The following is a 7,731-nucleotide window of genomic DNA, read 5'->3' as shown; positions in this document are numbered from 1 at the left end:
TGATCCTAGAATCATTTGGTTCAAAGCTAGCGTCCATCAATGTGGAGTGGGATAGCACCAACTATTCAAACCATGGGGAAAAGAATCCAAACCCATTTGCGTTTGCATCCCCCAAACTCAACTCTTACTTTCTTGCAAGTTACCTTATTTTTTGACAATACCCTTTCTAGCTTGGTTGTTAAAGTGTTCCTAAGTACCAACATAGAAGCTTGTTTCTTAAAACAACCAACTTGTAAAATGAGTGTGGTTTTATTTTTATATGACTATTCACCCTTCTTCCAGTCCTTAAACATTCAATCCTATCAACCTTTGACCATGCCGGAGCCACGCAGGGACGGCCACGCAACCAAATCCATGTAGGGATAGCTAGACTGGTCAAATCGAGCAACAGGCGGTGAGCACGGTCGGATGTTGGTGGGCGGTGGGAAGAGGGTGTTGCCATCACGATAGCGGCAGAAAGAGAGAGGGTAGAAGGAGTGAGTTAGAGCTCAAAGTATACTTATATAGATGGACTAGGTGGGACTTTTGGGTGTTGTATTATTCTAGCTGGTTGGAATGTCAGACCTACCTAAGAACGACTATGGTCGGTTGCCACAAAGCAACCGACTGTAAAAAACTTATCCTAGTTGGCTGGAAATTCCGACCGGCTCAGTGAATTCTCTGAGGCGGTTTTGATTTTTCAACCGACTACAATAATTTATTGTTGGAACAGGTTATTCTTATATAGTTCCCTGAAAATATCGCAGGTGTACATTACTTCTATACTATTTCCCTTCGTGAATTTTCTCTCTGGTCCGACTTAAAAGCTAGGATTTGCACTAGTGAGGTATTGGCACCATGTGGAGGCAACCACCTTGTTGCTCGGTTTTTGAAACACAAGTGACTATGATGAGATTATAAATAATCTTCTTGAGAGTGAGGGAGTTGCGCTGGTGTTCATTGTGAAAACCTTCACCTTGCAAGCATCCCAAGTTCTCCAAAGAAATATGAATAGAATCAAATGATTATATAGATGAGGGACTGAGATAAGTCCTAGAGAGTGTCGAGATAGCCCCCTGGAGAATGCCTATGAATTTCCAAATCCCTGTGGAGAGTAGACAATGGAGGAAGATGTGGTCACAGTCTTCCACATGGTGATCACAAGGCATGCAAATACTATTGGGAGCGATGTAACTTTGTTAGGGACTCTGTTGCCCCAGACTAGCATATCAATGGGGTTTCATCTTCTTTGTGGAGAACGATTTTGTATGTGTTCTTAGTGGGTAACGATAAGCCACGGATGAAGAACCAATCATCATTGTCATCGGAGGATAAGAAATACTACAACAAACACATCAATGCAAACAACTCTACATAAGAAACTACGATATAAGGGGTTAATGTTTGCATTGATGTGTGTTTGTTGCAGTATTTCTTGTTCTATGCCCTTTTCGATTCTCACACATGGTTTTTATTCAATTATTTGACTAGCCAGATCAGCCAATGAAAGATGAATTTTTTTGTCAGCCAGACCAGATGAGGCCCAAACGCCAAAGTCACCCAAACACGAGGCAAGATAAGGCACCTAGAGCTGAAGGGACTAAGGATGTGAAGACATATGGCGGACAACCTGGTATTGGGGGCCCAAATCCATAGGCCAAATATCAAAAGCAATCCTACCACATGGATGCCAAGCCCATTTTGTGGCCACTCGCCCGGTACTAACAAAATTCAGAAAAGAAGACCAAATCCCCAAAATGGACGATAGAGAAGAATGGAATCCAAAAGTACAATCTTGTAATAACAAGCATGCAGCCTCACCGATGGAGATCAGTAGAGCGGTGGTAGCTAGGGTTTCTTAAATTTGCTGATGTAAGTGTTACCATTTGAGTTCCAAACTATATAATGGTGGTGTTGGTATGTTCAATTATTTTTTAACGTTAAGTTGCCTGTGTATGTATTTGATTCAGATGTTGTGTTTGACTCCAAGTGTTATACCAGCATTGCTGGTTCTATCACCCCAAAAAAAAAAGAGCATTGCTGGTTCTGTTCGTGAAGATCTATTTCACTATATGACGCCAGTCCTGTGGTCATTGTTCTCTACACTTCGGCGCTTCCAATTGTCACAATCCGACCTTAGCTCAGTTGGTAGAGCGGAGGACTGTAGTGTTGCAGATAAATCCTTAGGTCACTGGTTCGAATCCGGTAGGTCGGAAATTATTTTTTGTTATTCAAATTCCCTGTGGTACCCGCGAAAAAAGAGCGTTCCCAATGATGCTGTGCCCTATTCAATTTTTTATTTATTTTTATATATGATGTGCGTATGTTGTTTCATGTACAAACCCCGTTGCTATAAGGAACTTAATCTGCCAACTCAGCAACACACTATTTTTCCGGGTGCTTCCTACAAAACTGTACTGATCAAAACCAATACATGTAGCAGTCCAAAGGAGCCAGACATTTTAGCAGCTTGTTGAGCTCCTGAGATGATAACTTAATGGAGAGGGCATCCCGCCGGGGGACTCTCCTGTGCATCCACAAACGAACAAATGCACTGAGAATCTACATGGGTGATAAACACAAGTTATAGGTTCCTTCTTTCAAGAAAGGCTATTAAAGAACATAGACTTCAGAATCACCAACCTTGTGAAATCACACCCTTTGGCTGCAATAGGCACTTATCTGGTTCCTCCGTGCTATATACTTCCTCCGTTCACAAACATAAGATGTTCTTATGTTTTGTGAATCAGATGTAGGTATACAGCACACTTTTTATGTTTCTTTTCCACTCATTTCAGTCCGTATGTAGTAGTTTATATTAAAATATCCAAAACATCTTATATTTCTGAACAGAGGAGTAGATCCGATCTCCTACACTCCGTTCTCCATATATATTCCTAGTTCCGGTGCCATGTCCACAAGGCATATGTGGAATTCTCCACATTTCTTGGCTGAGAACTGGTACAAGAACATACACATGACACATTCCCTTTTGTGTCGTACATCGAGTGAGGAGCGAAGAGGAGAAGGAGAAGGTGAAGTGATTACCTCTAAAATGTCGCCGAAACTGCTTTCCCTGAATGCGCTCCATTCCGGCTGTCATTCCCAGCAAAAATTCCCCTTGGCGGGACCAGAAGTGAATGTCAGATGGCAGACTCCACCAAATTCAGGGTGGTTGTCACCCGATGAGGGACACTTTCCAGGGTCATCTGCATGACCAGTGTCGGTTTTCTCAATGTTACTGTCATCCCCAATCTTAATGTAAACCGGCCCGCACGGATCCAACACATAGTTGAGCACCCGATTCATCCTTTCCTATGTGTGTACCTTGATTAATCAAATGTAGAATCAAAATAAACTAAACTTGTTCAGAAGAAAAAGAAGGAAAAAAGGTATTAAGAGCAGGTTTGCTCCGCTTGCCAGCTGTAATACTTATTTGATTTTGTACTACTTTGAGTCCTTTTAATAAGATGGCTGCATGCATCGCTCCGATGCAGAGACCGGGGGCAAGCCTCCTTTTTCAATAAAAAAAGAGCAGGAACTGAGGGGAGTACGATTGATTAATCTAGATGGGGGAAAAGAAAGCAAAGAGATCGAAGGAATTTAGTCTGAATCAAAGCATTTACCAAACAATGCATATGCTTACATGTCCTGAGAAGACAATGTTGACCCCATATATTGGTAGAGGAGTCCTTCTAGTTCTTGCCTCATGCACTCAAATTCCTGGTAGTGTGAGGAATAGCTGTTATACCACGGCGAGTGCCAACAAGCGACAACCCATGGTGTGACTCGTCGTTCAACTTTCTGCAGATCCTTCTCCAACCACGAGTACTGAGCTCCTATGCACAATGATATAACTACTGCATGTTAGTTACTACTATCATCAATTCAGAATCAATATGCAAAGTATAGTTGGTTTACAAAATGTTGCAAAGTATAGTCCATGGCCGTCGTAAAAAAGAATGTTGCAATTTATCAAGGGCGCAGGCCATTCATCTAGAATTCCAGATGAAACGTTGGTAAGTTGGTTAACATATTAACTGTACGATTGTAGTCGATGTAGGCACCAAGCCATGATGAAGAGTTTTTTTAATGTAAACACCCCTTTTATTATAGGGGTAGGGGGGAAAGGGATAACCACCTAACTTAACGTAAAGTGTGTTCACTGTAGGCAGATCAATTTGAAATCCCCCCCCCCCCCCCCCCCCTACCAACCTCGGTTACCTTCAGTAATAGAACACCTCCATGGAGGCGACGGCCATGGATGGAAGTTCTTGTCAGGGTCAACTTTTTTAGCTGGCGTTCACATTTACAAATAACACGATGATTTTTTTGCAAATCAGCAGGACTTTTTTTAAACATGATGAACATTTTCTAAAACCATGATCAACATTTTTTTAATATACAATTCACATTTTTCAAAAGTCATGAATAATATGTTTAGACTCGATGGATATTTTTTAAATAATAAATGACAACCTTTATATACGTGATGAACATTTTTCAAATGCACACTGAACCTTTTCTAAAGGTATGATGAACAAATTTTGTACATGATGAACAATATTTTTAAATACACAAACATGATGATCATTTTTTAATTACAACCTGAACATTTATTTAAATGAGAGATGACATATCTTAAATTCATGCAGAACCTTTTTATAAACAATAAGATAATTTCTGTATACATGGTGGTAATATTTTTAAATGCACAATGGACATTTTCTTAATTCATGATAAATATTATTTTAAAATTATGCCAAGAATTTTTTGAAATAAATGACTGTCATTTTTTATAAATGATGTGACGATATTTAAATACACCTTGAACCTTTTTTAAAAATATAGTCTGAATAATTTTTGCATGATGAACCTTTTCTAAAAACACTATGAACTTTTTTATACAAAATGAAAAATATTTTGAAATACACTTCAAACATTTTCAAAGATACGATGCACAATTTTTAAATACATGATGGTCTTTTTCAATATATTCATTGAACTCTTTTTTTTGAAATGCACGATAATTCTGTTTTTGATAAGCACTATGCATATTTTAAAAATAGATGATAAAAGGAGGTACTAAAAGAACAGAAAAAATAAATAAATAAAGAGAAAAAATAGGTATGAAAAGGCAAAGAAAAAACTTTAAAAAGTTTCAACTCATTTTCCAAAAATATATTTATTTAAAAATATGTGTAATCAAACTAGAAAATTAAAAGAAACAAAGACGCGTAAAGAACATGAAGAAAAATTACAGTAATAAATAGAAAATGAAGAACATAAATATAATTAGAAAAGCATAAAAACAGAAAGAAAGAATAAAAATCAGACCAGAAACCAGATTAGAAAAACAATACAGAAAAACCTGAAAAAGAATTGCTTAGAAACTTGTTCTATTCGGCTACTTCTATGTCCGCCCTTGTCCCGTCGGTCTTGAGGCGAGCACTAACGTGTCGTCACAATAAGTGATAAATAGCTTTTGCATGGCATAGCATCGTGAGAGCTATTTCTAGCTTATTGCAAGACTAATAGACAACTCACATATCTATCTTGGCCGGTGTAACGAGTGATGGGTTTTGGGAACCTTCCATCCGGTTTTTGCAAGGTTCCAGTCGGTTTTTCTTCTTTTCATATTTATGTGTTATTAAATTTTTGGTTTTCTGTCGATTGTTATTTTTATCTTTATTTTTAATTTTTCTATTTTTCCATTTTTCAATTTTGTTTTTTCTTCTCCTTGTTTTAAAAAAAATCAATTTTAAAATACATGTTGAAAGTTTGCTAATACACGTTGAATTTTTTTAAAGCATATTGAACAATTTTTAGATACACATTGTGAGATTCATAGTGAGCATGTTTTTTAAACACATAGTGAACATTTTTCATGTACACGATAAACATTTGGAAATTATATTATGAACATTTTTCTAAAACATGATGATTATTTTTCAATACAAGATGATCAATTTTTTAATACATGGTACATATTTTTAATAACTTGTGGATATTTTTAAAATACACAATAACAAGCGTAACCATTGCCTGATCCCATAGTCTAGGGAAGGATAATAAAAGGCCAGCCTTACCACTCGAATAAACATTTTTCGAACAATTTCAAATTTATGATCAAAAGTTTTGAAATAAACTATGAATATCTTTTAAAGACATAATGAATATTTTTCAATACAAATGAATAATTTTTAGTATATAAATATTTTTCAAATACACGATGAATAATTTTTAACACACTATGAACAATTTTTCAATGTGTCAACTAACCTCGGCTGTATATGTGGGTCCACCCATCACCTATTTGGACCAAGTACTTCACTTTTCGGGAAACCTATACCCTTGACAATACCTGCCGCGGCCCATATCCCCATGTGAACGGGTGTCTCACGGTTCTGTGACCAGGCGAGCTCGTCCACTCCTAAGAATATTTTTGGAAAAGGTTCACTAATTTTGCACCAAAAGAAGCAGGTTTTTACCCTGAACAATTACTTTAGATATGCCTCCCAATTTTCATAAGATTTTTTCAGTGAAGATACCAAATTGTATCGTATTTGTCGAACCAAGCAAAAGCAATACGATAGGGGCAGATTGCTAAAAACAAGTAAAAGAAAGGGGGACAAAAGTGATTGAGGTGCTTTCTGCAGTTACCCTGGATTCGAGGTTCTGAAGAATATAAGAAATGGTCGAGATTTTTGTTCGACTCAGCACAGCTTCTGTTGCTGTATATGAGGGAGTAGAATCCGGCAGGCCCCTCGATGGAGTACTGCGACCAACCAGAAAGAGCAGATGGGAAACATGAGATCGGATTACCTTGGTTTAGAAGTTGACAATCCACTGTTCTTGGACCCTGATAAGTGCTACACGTGTGGCAGGAACACATGGCAACTCTGAACGTTTTTTGATGGTAAGTTTAGTGACGCAAGGATGACAACTTTAGTTGTCAAGCATGGCAACTTTCTTTCGGATGGAAGTTTCAGTTTTTTCCGTTTCTTTTTTCTTTTCGGATGGCAACTTTAGTTGTAAAAGACGTCAGGATCGGATTGTTTCATGCCACAAGTGTGGCACTTATCATTTGGGTAGTTCTTTCATTGTGCAGGCAACCTCAGGCACGACGAAACGGGTGTCTTTTGCTTCTTCCGTCACATTGCTGAATATGACTCTAAATCTCAACTGCACTTGGCTGCACCTTCTATCTTGATTTGCTTGACGACTTATAATTTCCGCAAGCATTCCCCCGCATAGTTTGTCCTTGGTCTGAAAGAACAATTCCTGATGATATATTTCAAATCAGGTTGTTGCCTTGTCCGTATGGACAATATGTACAGTCATGCTGCCATTATCTGTTTACCATCAAGTTTTCACTACATTTACTTCAGTTCCATTTCAGAATCCCTAAACCATGTCTCAACTTTATACTAAATTTAGTACAAAGAAAGTTAGTATAAAGTTGAGACATTTATTTTGGGACGGGGAAAGTAGATTGCAGAGCAAAGCTAGATGATTTTTTTAATGGAAAGTTGGATGATGGACATCTTCACTACTCAGCAGGGTTGATTACAACATTCAGACGATACTACCATCGACCATAGTTCCATACCCTAGAACCTCTTGTGGTAACTTTCTTGGGGCTCTGAAATAATTCCTCTGAAAATGAATCATTCAGTCGTACCTTCATTTTAGTAAATAATGGCTCTGGAAACTGGGATATCTCATCTTTTATTCTTTACCTGCTACTGC

The 7,731-nt window shown here is 37.8% G+C and overlaps 1 non-coding gene and 1 pseudogene across 1 annotated transcript; one reads left to right on the top strand and one right to left on the bottom strand.

Moving 5' to 3' along the window:
- The first annotated feature begins 2,109 nt into the window (after window positions 1-2,109).
- Window positions 2,110-2,194, top strand: TRNAY-GUA (transfer RNA tyrosine (anticodon GUA)). The gene is given in 2 exon segments: window positions 2,110-2,146; window positions 2,159-2,194. It is a non-coding gene; the product is annotated as a tRNA-Tyr (tRNA).
- Window positions 2,195-2,400: 206 nt separating this feature from the next.
- LOC123159816 (purple acid phosphatase 15-like) lies at window positions 2,401-4,050 on the bottom strand (annotated as a pseudogene).
- Between the last annotated feature and the right edge of the window lie 3,681 nt (window positions 4,051-7,731).

The sequence above is a fragment of the Triticum aestivum genome, chromosome 1D (genome assembly GCF_018294505.1).
Source record: "Triticum aestivum cultivar Chinese Spring chromosome 1D, IWGSC CS RefSeq v2.1, whole genome shotgun sequence".
NCBI classification, from domain to species: domain Eukaryota; kingdom Viridiplantae; phylum Streptophyta; class Magnoliopsida; order Poales; family Poaceae; genus Triticum; species Triticum aestivum.
Note: the sequence above shows the minus strand (reverse complement) of the source record. Positions and strands in the feature narration are given on the sequence as shown.